Below are 21,538 nucleotides of genomic sequence, written 5' to 3'. Positions count from 1 at the left end.
TAGATCATTTAGTACTTAAAATGGGGATAAATCAAATCTAGGAAACACAGTATTAATAATATTTTCTGTGTGCCTCCACTATGCCCATGAGGTGGAACTTTAATTACATCATTAATAACGATGCCTACATTTTCAGTCAGTAGTGCATCATTCCTCTAGTGCCATTTAAAGTGCATATGGTCTCTAAACTGCTCCACCCTCTGGAACTGGTTCACTGATAATATTGTAACAGCAGCCTCATCCTGCTCACAACTCAGCTACAATGGCATCAACAGAAGAATTTAAAGGAGGGAATTGCCTATTATGACCTAAAATGTGGTAGGTTTATTTAGAAAAGTTTCCTGTTATTTTCTGTCTCCAGAAAGTTTACATAGATTTAAAGTTGACAGTTGTTCTTGGGAGGGGGGAAGAGGGGGGTGGGGGAGGGAGAAAAAAATCTGTCATTGTTTTCCCCTATTATTCAGAGTCCAAATTGTCTCAAAACCAAAAAATACCTAAAATCTGGCATGTGTGACTATACTTTTTACTGGGAAAAAAACAAAAAACATTGTTTCCAATGAGGGTTTCTTAAAGGAAGTATCTCCCAGTAAGCAGCGCAGGACCTTGTATTTGGGTAGTGTAATTAAAAGGTGATGAATAAGAGATCTGCTAGTGCATCAGAAGAAAATGATGTGTATCATTTTCTGTGTATCAGAAGCCTTGAGACACAGCTTTGCCTGAAGCTTGATCTTGATGTTACTGGTCCAGATAAGGCAGGACGCTCTGCTTCCTTTTTTCTTGGCTGATGAAACTATTTCCCATGAAAATGTTCACTCTTTCTCCAGGGTTTGGATGGAGATGGATACTGCTGCTTGAACGTTTACACAGCAAGATGAAGCATCCTCACAGCGCTGACCGGCGTTATCATCCCGACCTGGGAAATGGGGTGTTGCCAGCAGGGCAGCATCCACCAGAATAGGAACGCCACGTCCCCAAGAGGTCTCTGCTCGGTGGGGTACGCTGACCCTCCGCCACCGCGTCCTTTCAGAGTTCGAACATATGGATGGGTTTGGCCATGGCAGCTGAGTTCAGACTCTGGCACAACCTGAGCTGGACCGTTGTTCTTAAACAAGACTCTGACCCCCTCGCTTAAAAGCAAAATACAGTGCATACGCAGGTACAGCTTCCAATATTTTCCAAACGGAGTGGTGAAGCTAAAACCTGAAGACTGTATTAAAAAGACTAAGAAAGGCCATTGCCCATGCTTTGGTAGTGTCCTCAGGGTACACCCTCTGCTCACAGAAAGACAGGAGAGGAAGATGACAGAGGACAAAGTAAAGGGATGGTAAGTGGAGAAAACACAGGAGACAGAATTATCTTTGATATCAAAATTTCACCAAGCTGGGGCTTTCTCAGAGATGCTGAAGCCGGGACCATGTGCTGAGCTGGCAGTTCAGACAAATGTTGTTTGCCGAGCTCAGAGGCATGCGTGCCAGCAGCTGCCCTCCCACGCTGACCTACTCCTTATTTGCTCCAAAGCAGAAAAAAAAGATGTATGAACCGTAAAGGGCCCAGATAGATACCAACCAGTCATTCCCTAACAGGTTTTCCAGCTCCTGTTGGAGACTATTTTAACTTTGCTACTAGATTAAAGGAAAACACAGAATTAATAAATGAAATCAAATGCACGCCCCACCCCACCCCCTTTTTAAAGACCCTGAAGTGTCAGGAGGCATTTGGACACGCTTTTCAAATATAAGAACTCAAACAGAAAAACTGGAGAATATCTAGATAAAATTTGGTTTTCTACCACTAAATTTCTTCATTTGAAAAAAGCAATAACCTCTCCGCAACTTAGAAAATATTTCTATTCTGATTATTCAGCTATTAAAATGGGAAAGTGTCATTTTATGACAATTGCTTCCGGCAGGAGATATTTTACACTTATATTCTCAAGGAATATGCACATAAGGAAAAACAATATTAAAACCTTCAGCGTTAATCTGTATTTTCAAAGCTAAGCACATTTTGACAAACTTTCTAATAGACACTGTTCAAAATTCATAACATATATGAGCTTGATTACATTACTCTAATTTATTTTTTCTCCTCTCATGCGCAGCAATAAAATTTTACCTTTGAACTTATATTTATTGCAACTTTTACTCTACGGAGGGCATGCAGGCACAGAAATATAATAAAGCTCTGCTAATTCCATACATTATTGAAATCTTAACACTGCAAATGGTATCTTACTGTCTTCATGCATACTTAAAATTTCAATTCAAAACCCATTTCATTAAAAGGGCTGGTTAAGCAACAGCGTATACTTATTTTAAGTTTGTGAATTAATGCAGCAGAATTATATTTTATATATTCGGAAAAAAGTAGGTAATACTAGTGTTTGTTTAGGTATTGTAAGCAAAAGCTTGATAGATACTAAATAATTGAGTGCTCCATCCATCAGACTCCTAAGCACTATAAAATTGTAGAGAAGGGAAGTGCTGGAGAATAACCTTTGCTTACCCACAGGTTGCTGTAAACTGGGTCTAATTCCAGCGGTAAAAATCCCATTGACTTCACCAAACTGGGAAGGGTACAGCTATGCAGGAATAGCTTCAAACTAAACGAAGCACAAACAGGTGAGCACAAAAGGAATTTAGACCGTGAAGATCAGGGGTCATCACGTAACACTAACGATACCTGGCCAATGAAAACATTGCAACTGCCATATGAGACAAATTTTGGGCATCTCTTAACTTGGCTGATATACTACTAAATGATATGGCAATACAAGTCAGTAAGGGAGCAGCTCGCAACCAAATACATGACAAAGTGCAAAAGTTGACTCAAACTGCAAGTATAATATTGGCACAACCTCCTTTCTCTTCACAAAGGTTACTTTGCACATTAGCTCCAGCTTCAGTGATTAGCAGCTGAGATAACGACCGCTCACACACACCGGAGAGTCACTGGGAAAAAAGACAAGGGGATGACTTTCTGCATACAATGTCCTCATCACTTTTCTGGTAATTGTTCAATCGCAGATAAAGCACAAATAGGGAAAAACCAGCAGAACAGACTACTCTGAAAATGTTAACAGAAACAACTTAACAACCTTTACATTTAGCACTGAGGCGTCAAAAATGATAGCTATTATTACTGCTGTAATTACATGTCTGGGACTCAGAAGAATTGCATTTTGCTTCCTTGGAAACATGGCCACGTGATCTTTGATGGCTCCTAAACCCGTAGGAACAGATCTCCCCACCACGGCCAGTTTGCAGAACACCTGCAGGACCAAACACCTGAACACTTGAAGACACACTGCCAGAAATGGTCCAAACAGGGCTCCCAAACCCATAGGGTCCATCACCCCTGTCCTCCTGGAAGCGGACTATGCCAGCTTGACTTCCACAGGCATCGATACAATCGCACCAGGGGAGTTTTGAAAACTCAACAGCCAGGACTGCTGTCAGCCTCTGACTTGGCCTTCTCTGATCACAAACCTGAGGTGCACCAACACTGTGATCCTTCCATGGTGTCACTCTGTTCCCACCACATCTATGTCCCTACACAGGCTTATAGGCCACCACTGAGGACTAAGCCTGAAACTTTCATATCTAAACCCTTGTCAAGGGAACTACAGTAAAAATCCTCTGCCTGCGAGTCAGCAGTGGTCAGATACATTCTCCTGAGCCAGCTGCAAGAGAGAAATGCAAGGGAATAAATACATTGAGCCAATTAAGCTTTTTGACCACAAAATACCAGACCAGGCTGGGGAAACTTGAGGGCCATATTTCAACTTCAGCACACAGACGTAATGAAGTTGCTGCGCTGGAGGATTTCCCAGAGTTTAGTAGGACTCAGCGCATGATACCAAGCTCTCACACGCTCAGTTGATCAAATTTAGGCTACTGAGCTATTATGTGCCACGGCAAGCCCAGACAGGACAAGGCAAACCTCATCTTCACGCGACTTCCCGGCAACAAGCAGCAAGGCAGGGAGCAGTTTACCATAGCAAATTATGATGTCTCCTACATTAAGGTGAACTTTCAAGATCAGCTATCCCAGCTGCAGAGCCAGAATTTAACAAGATCCCTCGGAAATCTGGTTTTGACCTCGTTTTGTTTAGAGAGGACTACTCATTGTTAAAAAGAGAAAGGTTTTTCTTTGAAACTAGGTAAGCAGAGCAAGATTTTTACCTGCTCTCAAGCAGTTAGTTGAAATGTATTCCACTACAGACTTTAAAATCACTTCACTGGCAACATAACCTCCCAACATATTGAAAACCAGCAGAAGTGCTGAATTAATACATATATGCTAACAAGCACTCCTACAACCATGAACGTTTAATCTAGTTTTTCACTAGCTGACAATGCACCCCATGGCTGCTACGTGGTTTTGAAGCCTTGAGACAGGGGAAGAACTAGAAGGAAACCGCCGTAAAGCAGGGAACCACAGAAAAGCAGCCAGAGGGAAAAGTCTCTGGGGAAAGCCCAGAGCAGAACACTATCACAGCAAGAGGCAAGGCAGATGATGTTAACGTCTGGACTAGGATGGAGGAGAGAGAGAAGGGAGTTAACGTGAGCACCAGGGAAGTCTGTCTCTATATTCAGTAATCGTGGGGCTACATTTCGATGATGTGTAGAATACTTCCCAGCAATATATGATATTACCGCTTATGTGCTGTGTATACAAAGAGATGCAAACAAAATGAGTTTTCAGAGAGCGTGTAATACTGGCTGACTGCACAGGATAAGTTATTACGTACCAACCGACTGCTGGAAAAAGGAACGTTTACACACCTTTGGGGTCTTACCCATATATCTTAATGTTCTGGACCATGACAAATGATTGGATAACAACTCTTACTCCCCTTGTCATCATCCATCTTCTTAGGAGGCTTATTTCTTCAAATTCTGATGATGAACCTCTGTAGTCACTTATCTGAGCAGCAAAAATTTATTGCCTTTACTAGAAAATGAAATTCTCCTCCAGGAGAACTGCAATGGACACAAAAGGGCAAATTTCCACCCTGGAGCATGTGGATGCATTTTCTTTCTCTTTAGTGGGAACTATATACATTTATCCCATGTCAGAATTTGGACCAAAGGGTATCTCCTGCATTAATAAGAATGATTAATTTCCAATTAAATAAGCTTACAGATCGTAGACATGCCCTAATGAGAAAAAAAGATGAGGCCCCATACTAATCCTGCTTTCACTGCACATGTTTAACAGGGCTGCCAAAGCAGAGTCTCCAAAATACTTACTCATTACATAGGACTGCCTCCAGCCGCTGTCACTGGCAGGGAACAGGCAGTTCGCAACGAACCAACCCACCAAGAGTTCAAAGATGATATTAGTTTGGGAAAGCACTGAAGGAGTCAAGAGAACTCTGGAACAAAGTACTGCAGGGTTCATTTGGACAGAAAATACTGCCACAGTCTATGAACTTCATGAGCAGCTGGGAGCAGCCCCCAAACTGCTAAGATCCAAAAGCGCAGACTAGCACAACTCCACGGCATTCATGTTGAACTTAAATACATGCTACCTCCAGCAGTTACTGGAACCTGTAGTAGAGACTGGAGTATAAAAAGGAGAAAAGCTGTAGGGCACAAGTCTATAAACTCAGCTGAAAGAACTCAAAAGTGCCTTCTTTTTTTGTGTGTTCAATGGCAAGGGTAGTTGTTCCCAATACAGGGAGACCCTGAATTAACACCAAAGGACAACTGAGAGATCCAAAAGTACATCCCTGAAGAAAACTGAGTTCCTACTTTTTGTCCAAGAACTAGCAAATCTGTGCAAGTCGCATGTGACCCTCATAAGCAGTACTAACAGTCTTTCCAGACTTCGTATCAAGTTGCACAGTTAGCCATTAATTAGCTTGGAGTTAAAAAACCTCCGTTCCAGCTCCACAGTACAAGAAGGGTTGAAAGAACTGCAGGTGCCCAGAGTGACACCATAAATATTGATCACAGTGCTCATTCCACTTCATTAGCCACAAAGCGAGCAACGGTCCTCCAGGGAGAGGAAAAGGCAGATCTAATTTTAATCAAACAGCCGTACAAAAATGCAAACCTCGTGGAATATTATTTTAATTATTGCTCTTTACTTGTGCCAATTGCAGCCTATATAAAAGAAATGTTTCTGGACAGAGCGCCAAAACCTTCAGCTGCCAGGAAGGTGCACCTACGCTACGTGAAGCAGCCCTACGTAACGATACCCAAGTGAGCTCTGCAACAAGCAAAAGCAGTTTTCCAGCCCAGCACCTCACCCTGGGCTCATTAGAACCATGGTTCATTAACCAGCCAAAACGTCGTGCTACCGCAGCTACGGTGTGTCTGAGACACAAACCGGTCTCTGGCAATGAAGGGGCCGTACAGACTTGTTAGCTTATTCAGACTGACCTACATAGTACAGTACATAAATCCTAAACCATTTAACCTTCAAAATATATGTCTGGGAATACTGCCAGTGAATATTTGAAAGGGATTACAGGAAATGTATTAGTTGTCACTGAAAATGAAAATATGGATTTCAATTGGAACTCTATATAAGGGAGAGTTTTTCCCCCAAAATCCGTTAGTCGAGCAGCCATGCTGAACAAAGGGAAAACTGTACAGCTAGCTCAGACTACGCAGGGCAAGCTGATATATTTTAAAAGCTACATTTTTATCTACTGAAATAAAACATTATACTTTTTTATTTTTCTACTGTAATCAGAATATAAATTCATTAAATGACAGTGTATGAAAAGAACATATAAACTAGAAAGAAAATATAAAAACTTTCTGAATAAATTAATGTTTATTGCTTTTAGACTTTGATAATCTGGTCTTTACTACTTAAATGCAGTTTAAATGTATTACTTGCCACGGCCTTCACGTTAAACCCAGTAAGTCTGCAATTTGCGATAAAATTCCTTATCTCACTCTTTCTGAACCTACGCAAAGATCCAAGGTTAATTTGCAGATAATATTACTTCATGAAATAATTATCTTAGTCTACAGTACTTAAAATAGCTAAATTCAAGAAAGATATTTTAAAAAATGAAGCTGTCAGCTGCAGGATGGAGGGTGCTCCCCCCCCCCCAGCACGCATCCCCATAGTAGTGGGATCTTCAGGGGGGTGCAGAGCCTGGGTACCCCAAGCCCAGAGCAGCCCCCGCATGTCCTGCTCGCCCGGGAAGTCAGGAGGGGGATGCTCCGTGCCGATGCACATGCCCAGGGCGCAGACCTCCCTGCAGCGGGGAGGGAAGGGGACCCGGCCCCATGCAACCTCACCCTCCAAGCCCCCGAACGCCAACAGCAAGGCAGCCTGTCTTCCTCTTCACAGCCCCAGCACTTGCTGAAAAATGACTCTCTTGAACCATTCTTTCTCATCCTGCTAATTTTTCCAAACATCCTCCTATTAAACTATACAAATATATTCATTTAGTAAACATCCCATTAACCAGGTCAGCATACAGTATTCACAACTTATTACAAAGCAGCACCAAATCAGTCACAGAAGCAATTATGCAATTGTAGAGCAGACAACTCACTTTAATCTTAATATGGGGCTGAGGATGTACATGCCAATGCTCATTCACATGACTCGTTCATTTCCAAGTATTGTATAACATTTGTTTCACTCTCACTTAGGCAGCACTCTCATGCATTTTGATTTGTAAGCTTTGAGGACTGTCAGAAAATATGAGCTCAGTGCTTCACCCTTCACATAAGGGATTTTGTTATTGAATTTAAGGGTGTTTCTAAGCTTCTGTCACCCAGGTGGAGGAAGAAGCTGGGCTACATATTCAGATTCAAGACGTAAATATGTGGTTATCTCACACACACACAAAAAAAATAAAGAAGATCCTTCCAGAACTATTTCAAATAGGTGGTTGTAGAGAAGAGGAATCAGAGCTAAGATTACGGGATGCTGCAGTTAAAAGTGGCTTTTAAAATCACGGCTTTATTTGAAGGCATTCATTTATTTAAGCATCTTGGGAAAACAGGTTGCCATATAATATTAACAAACAAGAATATGCTCTGTCAACCACATGCAGTACCACAGACATTTTGAAGACCTAAATAAATAATGTATTAGAAAACCTAGCCTAGTCTGAATGAATGCAGACTCCTATGATATAAATGAACAGCAGTAGTGGAATTACTTTCCTGGGATTTAAGTCATATATAGCATTAAAAGTAAAGGCCTTAAGATACTTATCGATAGGCAAGAAACGGCTACCTTTAGATCTATGCATGCCCAGGGAGCACTCTGCTAAACTTACATTCTCAGAGAGTTTCTAAGAGTGTTACCAAATCAGTCAGCTTTACTTGTAAACACCATGAAAAAGAACAAAATACCCTCTTGGCTCTAGTCTCCTTTGACACAGCACTAAGCGTACAACAGAACAGTGCTGACTTTGTATTAAACTTGGGAAGCCTGCTGAAACCGTGGGGGGAAATTCTTGCTACGTTAAATTTAATGGGAATTTTGCGTCTGGTAACAAAAAATGGAATTTGAACTTACGGGATCATCTTGGTTTCTACAATGCACTATGGGCAGCCAAGACCCATCTCCCCCCTGCTTCAAGCACGGATGGAGCCATTTCTACAGAACTGCCCAACAGCCTATCATTAAGTTCATTACCAGTCCTGCTGGATCATCGCATTTTCACTACAAAAAAGACTTGGTATTTTGTATCACATGCACACTTGCCAGTAACGAATGGAAACAACCCTCACACCAGGGACAGACATAGATGCAGTGCCACAGGAGATGTGGAAAGGGAGCACAGGTGGACCTCACGCCACCTGGAAGTGACTTTGTCCCTCCAGCAAAGCGCCCTGGGTTCATCCAGTCCCAGAAAACTCCCTGCTCGCTTGCTAGGGGCAGATAAATATTCTCACTTCTTCCAGAAAAGTCACTTTTCAAACCACACCCGTCTCCCACTGGACATAGCGCCTGAATCCCCATGGACACCACTAGCCACAGGACCAAGCCAAGAACTAACTTTGTGTGATTGTTTTTCCCTCCTCGGTGATATGAAAGGAAAAAGTGCTGTCTTCTGCTTGCATAGCTGCTGACCCAGTCCACATGGATGCGTTGACTCATTTGTCTTTCTTTTCCTTTTTTCTCTTTCTGGGCTTGGTAACTACTGGGTCAACGTGAGGGTTCATTGGTAGCAACACCGTCAGACTACCCATGGCAAAATATAGACCACAGCTCCCAGAAAGGCCCTTAACAAATTCACGCTTACAGTCCAATTCCCACATCTCCACAGGGATTTTTAAATAACGCATTTGTTTTAAGAACCACGGTAAAAGGATACCCTAAAATCATACAGTATGGGAAGACCAGGCTTCAAAATTGGAAAATGCATCCCAACAATACAGGATGATTCAGTTTCTAAAGAAACTCCATCTCATATATACGTTCTTTTCAAAAGCTTTGCTCTGACATTTGCAAACTGCCTAAAGAGAAAAACTGAACAGGCTGTTTATTTTAAAAGGAACTATGAAATATCTTATCCTATTACTTGTTTAACTCTTCTAAACAAAGGCAGTACCTAATGTGAGACAATTACAGACGTGCTTCATACAGACAGAAAGAAAAACACCAAACGAGCTAATCTTTCTCGATTCGCTAATTCACATTCACTCCAGCGCTTCACAAAAGCTACCTTTTATTAAATATGAGATTCAATTCACAGATAAACAAATGCGATAATGTAATCTACACTTAAAATAATAGCTTGGCTTCAAAGTTTTGGGGGAATTAGGAGTCCTCCCTTTTTATGGTGTTCTTAGCATTATTTCTTGTCACAACTTCAGAGCTCGAGTCCTGTAATCAAGGTCCACCGAACTCATGTTTCCACACAAGCCAGGATCTGTGTGAGGATCGAATCCCGTCCCACCGAGAGCACTGAATTCAGTGGGAAATCTGCCAACAGGAGGATGTTAAAGAGCATTTAGGAGCCGCAATCTCTGGCCGTTTTCCCTGCTCTGCAATTTCTCTACCATTTCATCACATGTTCTTCTCTTTCCATTACAACCACCTGACTAATCACAAATTGCTGCCTAATGAAGAGTACTGGCATTACAATACTTTATTAGAATTAAGAGGAAGATTTACTTTAAAAACCTAACAGACCAATATGCTCCAGAGCCAACCTTGGTAGTGCAGAACTAGCCCAAAATTTCCATGTCCTCAATTCTTAATTAAAAGTTTGTCAAAACTTCCTATTTTAAGGGGGGAGCCTTCCCCCCCAGCATCCGCTAACCTCAACGCAAGTGACTAAATTGTTTTTAATCAGCTTTACGTCATCAACAGCTTGATAAAAAGAAACTCAAAGGAAGTGCAGCACTTATCTTTCATTTCCACTCAACGGCCTTCAGAACTACTATATAAAGGTGGCTCTCTCAATCATTCCTGTCCAGCACGCAACGTGCACCACCGAAGGAATTTCAGCTACAGAAAAAGCCTTCTGTAGGGCCACCCAGCAGGAAAGGATTAAATTACACAAAAAAAGCCCACTTTTTCCTCCACTAAAAGGGCTGCAGTCAGAGATCAATGTGAGAAGCTGTCTATTGAAGTTAGACTCAAATTATTCCCTTACTTAAACCTCGGGAGAAACTTACTGCTAACCCCCAGCAGCACGACACACAACCAGACCCCGGGTGCAGCTCCTTCACCCTGTCTGAGGAGCAGCGAGCACAGAAGACCCCATGGCTGCAGGCTGCTCCCAGCCTTTTCTTCTACCCTGACTTCCCCACACCCCAAATCCTCCTGCAGACTGAGATGGAGGGAAGCCCCTAGCCCCACACACCGCCGGTTGTTACAGATATTCACTACCAGGTCTCAGTCTCCTGCCTGCACAATCGGGTTTAGTTTATTTCTCTTAATATTATCCAATGAAAATAAATTCCTAGATACTACCTCATACAGAACTTAATTGGCTTATTTAGAAACATTTTTTTCTTTTGTGAGTTATCGTATGAATTGGATGCCAGCCCACTAAACCTCACACACAGAATGCAATAAAATCCAGCCAGTTTTTTCTTTACCCTAATGATCTTCTGTTTAATGTAAAGCCTTTATACTCTTTTGACTATTTCTCTTGGGGAAAAAAGTCTTGGCTAAAATAATTTTGCACTGAGAGTTGGGCAATTTTCTGTCTATTAAGAATCTGAAAAATATCAAATTGACTACAAATTGTTTTCTGGCTTGTTTTAGCCTGGCGTCCTAAGGAAATCGGGATACGCCATCATGTTCTTTATCCATCTGCTGAACACCAGAAAATTTTGAAACCATTTATTAATGTAAATGAAATTTGACAGAAGCATTGGTCCTTTAAAAGACTCAAATGCCTACTTGAGCTACCAGCTGAGTGTTGGAGAAAGTCACAAACCCTTGCCACCACTGGGGGAAAGTTATCCCTCTGCCGTGTTTGCTGGCTGGACACGGGCTGGTCAAACACCGGTGCCCAGAAGAGGACAAATGCTACAAGTATGTAGAACATGAAACTTTCCCCATTCACTCTTTTTTTTTTTTTTTTAATATTTTGTGAACATCTCTGCAAACCGTCAGCTGTCTCTTCAATATGACGAGTTCAGAAGGGCTGCTTAAATGAAAGGCTCATGCCTGCACAACCCATGCTGGGCTTTCTTGTAATTTAGCTATAGGATCCTTCAGAAAAGTTGTGTGAATGGTGTCATATACACACGCTGGAATATCTGGTTAAAGAGAAATGACCTAAGGACAGTATTAATACAAAAAGCTTTGAATTCCTGTATCTCATGGGGATATTATGGGGAGGAAACTAAAACCCAAGAAAGTTTTGAAGTCACAACTGCGTAAAGAGGCTCTAAAAGCACCATGTCAAAACAAGGTGAAAATACCACTGATGTGAACGCCACGAATGGCCACTGCTTATTTTCAGAGAGCCCCTTGATATGTATCAAAACCGACAAGGGTAGGACTAAAGCATAAAATGCCTTAGAGACTCTGCTTGGGATGAGGAGGATAAAAAGATGTTGTAAAGCATCCCCACTTCTTATGTTCCTCAAGATTGTGTGCCCGGTGCTGTGTGTTTGAGAGACTTAACACAAACGTTACCAAATCATATACAAGGAGTGAGGAAAATATCTAGGTATGTTAAATGCTTCCTTCACTAGTAGAAAGGCAGTGAAATCCTTAACCGCTTTTGGAACCAGTTTAGTCCCAAAAAACACATCCCTCATGGATGAGATTCACCCTCACTGTCACATGTTCCATCTGCTCCTCCCAGTAACTTCAGCCACCTTTGGGTCGCAAATCCAGAATCCTGTCCTTAATAACACTTTTCAAATCTATCCTTCTAGCCTCCTTCCTCTTCTATCCACATAAGCTAATTTTAGAACTTGTCATCTACCTACTACCTACCTTTCAAATACAGTTCAAGAAGGATCCTATTTTGCTCACATCTCCCCTTTGTTGAATCAGCGTTCCCTAAGAAATACAATAACTCTCTAAAAAGAATACGAATTCAACATGTATGTGAAGTTATGCTTGATTTAAAGAAAACAGCCGAACAAGTATTTTATGCTGCATGCTCTATTTCACTGGGAAAACAGGAATTGCTATTGGCACTTACAGGTATTTTTCTCGTTTCTTACTGAAACAATCTGGGATTTTTGTCTACAATATATTGTGAGGGGCAAAACCAAATATATCTATTTTAAGATTTCTTTTCCAGACTTAAAAAATTAACTATAAACACTGTCACAGTTATAAAATAGAATACAGGAACCTTATTTCAGTCTTGTAACTGAAAGATTAGAAAGCATCAAACTCAGTAAAGATTTCCTAGACGTTAAAAAATGGTTTATAAATAAATATACATTTGTAATTATTATACAAATGTACAGGTCACACGCACATGCCATGCTTTTTAGGTAACCTTTAGCACAAACTTAGAGCAACTTATGCCAAACTTATTCCATAATATTTAAAACATAAAGGGCAATACAGATCTTGCCATAATACGTGATGTTTATATTTTTCTTAAATGTTATAATTCCCATTTCTGAAAGGGCTACCTTGAACCTTTGTTCCAAATCTACAGGTTTTTGAAGCTCAGGTTCATTTTTTTAAAAAATCAGCACCGGCTGCTCCCCCTCACTAATGCAAGTGGGAGATGGATCTTTGAAAATCCATCTCCTCTCTGCAGAAACAGCCATAGGGAAGAAATAGCCTTTGCCCTCACCATTTTAACACTGCTCTGAAGTCTTGAAAAACATCTTTTGGGGACATTAGGTACCATAAAGGAGCACTAGACGCTGAGAAGAATCGTGGTTTTGCATAGAAATTCATTTGAGGGCATTCTGCACTGACCACAAGCTCACACTTAGCTCAGCTGGCACGGAAAAAATATTTTCACAGGTAGCTGTAATACCTTATATTGACAAGCATAGGGAGGATGAAAGCTGGCTATATCCCTAATCAACTCCACTGGTATCTCTGTCTGCCAACTACACAGAGCTAATATCACCACTGGATACCGATTATAGTTGCCTTCTGGATGACTGACACAAATCACGCCACCAGCATTTGAAAAAGCACAGCCACAGTTCAGCTGGAAATCCTGCAACATATTTGCATTCAAAGATAAAGAAAATTAATCAAAGTATGTTTGAGTTTAGCCTCTAGATTCAAATTCGCAACCTTCCAGCTTTCCAGCATTAGATATTTCAGCCTGTATTTTAGCACAATATGCCTGACTCTAAGACACAGATATTTACACAACTGTAGCTACTACAAGAATTGCTTATAGACTTTTGAGTCTCTATCTTCCTCAGCTTGTGGGTCATATGTTTGCTATGATCTTGAATGAATTAAAACCGTTAAAGTGTGACTAAGCAAAGAAAGCTCTTACTTTTCAGCAACTTACCCTGAAATTAACCTAAAGCTGATCTGTTTCTTTTGCAGACATCAATTTCAGTAGAGGATGCAAAGACAGTAAATTCACTTGAATACATTATTGTGTCTGTCCTTACATTGTCAGTGCACCAGTCCTAGAGCCGGTCACAATCTGCATTTTGTCTTTTTAAATGTTGCCAGTAGGAGACATCAAATATTTGGCATGGTACCAGCTGCTGCGAGGTAAGGCTTGATGGAGGTAACTACATCCACTCCACCTGGCTCGTAAACAACCAGACTGCTCAAAGAGCACATCAATCTTCATGACTACAGAAAAAAAAAGGGTCTCACATTTATTGGACAAACCATACACCATTCTTCAGGATTCCTGAAACACCCATCAGCCCTGCTACCACACTGCAATATGCTCCTTCCACCACGGCTGCAAAATGAGAAGTATGGATCCTATCTAATTGCTAGAAGGCTCTGCACGTTGCTTATTAGGATTTGTGTTTCTAACAGTCAGGAAAACATACCGGTTTGGGATCAACAGCTCCAATGCCAGCGTATGGTGGAGTACACTCACGAACTAAGAGGAGGAATGAGCAATGTGGTGCAGAAGGCTGAGCCCCATGACGGTAATTGAACCTGCAGGCTTAGAAGACCTGGTACCTGTTTAATTTTTTTGACTGTATGTGCAAGTGTGTCAAGCAACTGGGTAATTCTACCGTTCCCTTCAAAATAATTCCAAATCTTACAGCTGTAAAGTTGTCTCACCTCCAGTTGGCATTTACATGAATAGTCCATAACGTACACGTATTAATCACACCCTCCTCAGGCAAAACTCCCATTGCGAGTTCTGTCCTGCTAATGCTGACAGCATACAAATTTGACCATAGCAGTACATAAGTCTGCCTTTTTTAACCTCAATGATTTAAGAAGCCGAGACAAAACAGTTCCTAATCCATCGACTGAGCTATTTAACTTCTAGCTATACATCATTCTCTCATTTACTGCATATCACTAGAAGCACACTCTCCACCTGCCCCTCTCAGTAAGTCAAAGCCCTCACGGGTACGCTCCACGTACAGGCAGGTCTGGGAAAAAGCATCACTGAAGAAAAATTGATTTTCGTTACTCCATGTATTAAGGTCAGATTAAAGACGTGCATTTCCACGTTAACTTGAAAACCAGTACTTTAATTTTACAAACAAAACTGCTTCTTTTAGTTTCTAAAAGTTTCAGTTTCTAAAATAGAGAATGATCACAATCTAAGCTTATGCAACTCTTACAGAAGAAGCAAAATCTAGATGTACCATTAGACACGGTGTTGTGTCACTGGACACAATGCATCAATGGAAATTTAAGATCTTATTCTGATACGTCAGAAAGAACTTCTTTAAAAGTTACTTTCAATAAATGGAACACAGTAAATCTTTTCTCTGAGAAATTAAACAGACCCTGCAAATTCATTCTATTTCATTAATCCATTACAAGATGAAAAATCAAGAATTCTCCCCAGGTAAGAACTTGGCTTTGCTGAGATTTACGTTAAAACAGAACTTCTCAGAAAGCTGCTAGCTTCATGCCCTCAACCAGGAATAAAACCAGACATCATCTCTACTTGCAGCCCCTTCCTTCTGGAGGATTCAAGCGGAGCCGTTGGGGATGCTCCTGCCTCCCGTGATGCTGTGCACCGAGCGGAGCACACATCGCAAGCTGCCTCTGCGGCCAACCCTTCTTAGGGACCACAGGACACGTTGTGATTGAACTGGAAGTACAGACAGGTAACTGAGCACACCATTATTAATATTCTACCCCCAAAGAATCTTCAGCTTCCGTAAGTGCAGTGCTTCACTGTCAAGCTCTGGCAGAACATAACACTGGATCTTAAAATAACACTGCTTTGATTACTTTACTTCCCTTTACTCTTCGCTTGAAATCCAACAGGATTTCACTGTCTGCTCTGTCAATAGAACTGTGTGAATAATGGATTTCTGTTTGGGTACTGAACCAAAAAAAAAAAAAAAAGGGGAAAAGGAAGAAAAAACTCTGTAACTGTTTTAAGTAGACTGAAGAGAGATTGGGGCAGGATTTGGGGAAAAAGTAATTTCAGGATAAGGCAAAATGTTTGTTTAATCTAAAAGAAATATTTTGGTTTTATATTAACACACTCTTTTAAAAATATTTTGATTTTTTAATTTCGTTTCAGACTTGGTCTAGTTCATTTACCAGAAAAGCAAACATTAAACATTTAATATGAAAAAAAAAGCTGAAAGAAAACATTGACTCTCTGAAATATTGTTCTCCAGTTTTACAAATAAAACTGTCAAATGGAACAGAAATTGGGAAATAGATGTATTTCATCCCAAACATGTACTTTTTCAGTGAACTTACTAACACTTAAAAACAAAATCCCTCTTGTCTTCTTGACAAGTGCCAAGTTCTAGATACCGACTGCCTGGAACCAAAGAGATCGCACAGGAAAGTAAAACAAAACTGTCGTGCTGAAATGACTCTTACCAGTACTGCTAGAACAGCGGCAGAAATAGCATAAAAGTTTTCTGCTAGAAAGCAAAAGGAGCAATAGGCCTAAAAGGTTGGTGAACACCCTTATTTTGTGGGTTTCTTCTATTCACCACCCCCTGCAAATATGCCCTGGTTGGTTGGTTGGTTGGTTGGTTGGTTGGTTGGTTGGTTGGTTGGTTTGGGGGGGTGTTTTTTTATAATGTTAGTTCCAGGAAAAAAAGGAAAAAGGAAAACGAAAAACACAGGTTTAATCATCCGGCGTAACACTGCTGAAGTGAGGATGATTGATTTTTTTACTCCACAACAACTTATGTTCCTGACTGCTCTTTGCTGCCGCTCGTGCAGCCCGTGTCCGGCAGTGCTGAGGCTCAGTGAGCCTGGGCTCAGGCGACGGGTGCTGCCCCCCGGCTCGGATAACTCTTGCAACTTGAAGCCAGCAGCTTATTCCACTTAGAACACTTAAAGAAAACATCTTGCCACCGTAACAGCTATGACAGTAGGATTGCAGCATGTTTTATTTCTAAGCTGCCATCTTGGCAGATTGTCTGTAACAGGGTGGTTCGCCCCTTGCAGCCGGGAGTCCCGGGCCCTGCCAGATATTATTCATTTAACAGATACGGCTGGGAAGGGTGCACAGAAACCTCCGAAGTGCCCGGGAGCACCTAGGTGAGGTGCTGCTGAAGAAGGTGGCTTTGTGACAGATCCTGGGAACAGTCATTTCGGTGCCACAGGAGAAGAGCGACAGCAGTGTTTTAGGCACCTGTGGACTCTGCTCCTCTGGGTTTGGCACCTGCATCTCCCTATCACTGCGTGAACCGTGCACGAATAAGGAACCGATAGATTATTCGGCACTGTTATAAATTCTGTCCTCAAAAAGGAAGACAACCCCACAATTTTAACTCCCACAAAACAAAGAAACCCTGATACCCAAGCTGACAGTATAGAAAGGCAAATACTCAGCAGCTTTTGAGCCGTGATTAGATCTGTTAACTAGGAGTAGAGTAAAACCACCTGAATCCAGCAAGATCATATTACCTTTGCACTAAACCTTGTTGCCGATCTGATAATTTCTGATTAAAACAATTAAGCCTTTGGGTATAAATTATTTCATATTTTTTATTATTTAGACATTATGCTGCTCACTATCACAGAGAAATCGTCTTTGTTACTAATAGTTCTTCTGGTAGGAATCAGAACAAGCAGAAGCAAATTAAGAAATGATGACATGGGAATTACAACAAAATAGACTGACGACTTGCGGGTATGATTCTGAGTAATAACATTTTACACTCTATTCAAGAGCACTGCTAATAGGTGAGATTTAGTTTACAAAATTGTCAGAAACATTTATAAAATGCTTGAAAAATGAATTGTTACTTTTATGAGTCATACTTGTTATTTCATGAATTTATTGTTGTAGTTCCTTTTACATACGTTCTCAGGTTATAGTCCTCACCATAACAACTGCTCTGTTCACAAGCTACATGCCTATAATATGCACTTCTAAAAACCACAGTTTGGTTCAACATTTGTCTTGTTTCAGTCTATTTTTCTATTATTAATACAGGCTAAAATAGATATGAAAAAGAACAATAAAAAGGGTTCCCAAGTTCCTTCATCAGACTGAACCCAACAACGTTTACATGTTAAATCCAGTTGTATTTCTTAGCACCTAAATCAAAAGACTGGGAAACTACCGACGAAGGCACACCAGCTCCTGTTTGGACCGAAGTTGTACCTGCTGACCCTGAGCCAAGTCCTGCTGTCTAATGTTACCATGGCTTTGTATCCACTGAGCAGCAACATTTACAGAGAGCAAATGAACTGGAAAGTTTTCACAGAGTTATTTTCATCTGGTCAATGCACAGTAATGTTTGTCAGTTCTAATCAGGACTACCCAAATTTAAATGTCAAATACTTGCAACTATCTGATCAAGAATACATTACAAACAGGAGATTATTCAATTCCTTGTTGAACAACCTAAAACAACAACTCTGAGAAAAACCACAAATAATTCTTGAGTTGTCTGTGAATACAAAAAAAGAGGTTTCAAATTAATTCTTTGATCTGAATTATAGATCCATGTACCCAGTGGTACTCTTACACAATCCAATTTTTAGTATCATCATCCATTTTCCTGTTCTATTCTTTTGGCTTCACAGACTTCCCCAAAAGTATCTGTTGTCCTTCACTAGCTAAATAAAAAACACTTTGCTGAAAAATTTTGTTTGGAAGAAGCGTGCAATACAGGTCTCTTCCCATTCTATGCATTACTTCATTGCATTTCTACACATTATTTAATTTAATTTGATTTATTACACTACTATCTTCTGATGCTACAAAAGAGGTGCACTCGAGGGATATGGACCAGACACTACGAGTTTCTCGCAAGCATCATATGCATGTTCAATAACTTATTAACAGAGATTAGAGACACTACGAGGTGGGAGCAGACAGACACGGAACAATGACAAAGTAATGAGATGATTACGGTCTTCTCATTCCTCCTCATCTACGCTAACTGCTGCAAATCACAAATTACAGACTCCAGCTACTCCATGAAAGTAGAGTAGCACTCTGTGCCCTATGGCGGCCCCTTCATTATGGACCCCCTGTATTAACCTTTAAGAAACAAGAAGTCATTTCTGTACCTCTAGACTGAGTGGAAGTAAGAGTGCCACATCACTGAAATTCATACAAGCCCTTACAAGAGATACTGCTTTGACGGGGAATTCTTCAGAGAAACCCTGCAAACCAGAGTTAGACCCATGGGTGACTCACTCCTGAGTCGTTCAAGCTCCAGCCCAGGCCAGCAGCAGTTTGTTACCTGGGTCAGTACCACAAAATCTTCTCACCAGAAAGGATGGCTTTTTAAAATGGCAAGAAAGGACACCACAAGGGGCTCCGAAGGTGAGGTTTCAGTTGGAGAAAGAGGTTAGTTAGCCACTGCTCCCTGCTCACCTCCCAAACAGGTTCCTCCCAACCCTCTCTCACAGCATGGGCTGGCACCACAAATGTGCAAGAGATGTGGCATGGGAGAAGGACATTGGGGTGACCAGAAGTGGGACAGAGAAGGGCTAACACCTTATTAACTTCACTCACTGTCTATCAACATATACCAGAGACAAAGATGCGCCTCCAAGCTCCACCTTGCTGCAGGGAAGTTTAGGCCAACGGGATCCCACAGGCTCTGCCGGCAGCAGCAAAGTCCTCTGCTATGGGAGAGAGGACTGAAAAACATGGCCAGTTCCCTTCCGCTGCAGTCAATGTAATTAAAGCTCATTTTTGGCAAGGGAAAAAACAGCCTCCTCATGAAAAAGGCCTCAGCTCTCTGAGCCATGGAGAGCAGTATGCAACAGCCCAGCATTACACAGCAGCGCACAGGCTAGCGAAGGACACAGGTTCAGCCACGCTGTGGATGGAGGGAGAGGAGGAGATGGGCAAGGGCAAGAAGGCGTGATGCCAAGTCCTTCCACAAATTGGCTGACACAAATAGGACTGACAGATGAGCTACTTCTAACTTCTAAAGAGAAGTGAACTAACACACTGCAGCAAGAAGAGGAGAGGAAAAGGAGAGCATAATGCCAAAAAGTCTGGCATTTCTATGAAAATGAAGATGTCTTGCAGGCAGGAATACACAGAAGACCCGAAGTACTCTAATCAACATACTCCAGGCCCAAATGAACTGTTGTTGAGATGATGATACATTGGATTTTGTCATTTGACGGTGTCCAAAAAAAATGTATTTTTTTATCCCTTTAGGCATTCAGTGGCAATACTGAGCAACAATGCCAGGCACAGATGACAGAATCACTGGATAAAAGACTGGATTTTAGGATATGGAGCTGAATTCTACAAAAGATACTTAAGTAAATGAAAATACCAGCACGTAATGCAGTTACCCTAAATGCTTTCAGCAGAGCAGTTACTCGCACAGAATTTTGAACTATATAACGCTATGCATTAGTATGGGCCTTATGCTATTTTATCTGTAATTGATAGGTCTCACAGTTTCATATGACTCCCTACTGGCTTCCCACTACCAACTGACCAACGATTCCACGCAAAACACTTTATGCAACTCTGCCACTTACTCCAGCTTTTATCCAAGAAAATACACCACTTATTGCAATGGGAATCTAGTTAAGAGAACATTACAGAAGGAAAAAAGGTTATAAACAAAGCAACTAATATTATTGGATTGACAGAAAAAGAAACAAATTGATATTTTTTTTTTCCAACTTTGACTTTAAGGACTCCACCAGTCCTATCCTACTGGATCAAAAATTCAGAAAATTTTAAAACTAGTAATTCAGAAAAGTTTAAAACAGTGCTTCTAATCTGCCTAGTGATCTGGATATTTCCTTGTGAAATCTTCTCAATTAGTACTGGACAACGATCACGTCTAGTGACAATGTTTGCCTCGGGGTGGCAGGGTGGGAAGAATGTCCCAACTTTTTATTTTTTTGTAACTAGAACACGCACAGAGTACTTGAAGTGAAAAAGGGTACTGTGAAACTTCCAATATCTTGTTGAACGATTAAGTGAAGAAGAGACACTTCAAAGGCATGGCTTCTTAAGGATCACAGCCACAGAGTACAGTTTGATCAGAGATCAATGAGCATCTGCCATGCTATATGCTTTCCTTCCGAGTCGCAAGTTGGAGCATAAAAATGGATGTTGGCACAGTTTTAACAGTGTGAAGTACATGGTGCTCCTTAGCAATACAAGACTCCATCTGCGCACATCACTGCAGGACCGGACCTAAAGTTATGATCACACATCGGAAGAAACCACTCAGACAAAATTCAGAGACAGCTCTTTGCTCTCCACTATATTGTGGCTTTGTCATTTTGTAACAGTTGAAGATTTTTTTTACCTCATTTTCACAAACTTACAAGAAAAGCACATATATTTTCAATGTATTTCAGGAGGATCTGTGCTCTTCAGACAGAGAAGCCATCATTTCATTCTGTTAGATTCTAATGCCTCCTAAATGACATACTATTTTTAACCACTTGCCAATTAATCCCTCGTTATCGACTTGAAATTGTTTCCTGTGATCGGTCTCAGCACCATGTAAAAGAAGAATTCTCCATTTCAGATATAATATCAGGCTCTAAAGTTCCGTAA

The 21,538-nt window shown here is 41.0% G+C and overlaps 1 protein-coding gene across 1 annotated transcript in view; it reads right to left on the bottom strand.

The window, feature by feature from the left end:
- Positions 1-21,538, bottom strand: part of THSD7B (thrombospondin, type I, domain containing 7B) — a 282,324-nt gene that overhangs the window by 167,046 nt on the left and 93,740 nt on the right. The gene's annotated exons all lie outside the window — the stretch shown is intronic.

This window comes from Pygoscelis adeliae, unplaced genomic scaffold, assembly GCF_000699105.1.
Source record: "Pygoscelis adeliae isolate BGI_AS28 unplaced genomic scaffold, ASM69910v1 Scaffold222, whole genome shotgun sequence".
NCBI classification, from domain to species: Eukaryota; Metazoa; Chordata; class Aves; order Sphenisciformes; family Spheniscidae; genus Pygoscelis; species Pygoscelis adeliae.
This window is presented reverse-complemented; position numbering and strand designations above follow the sequence as displayed.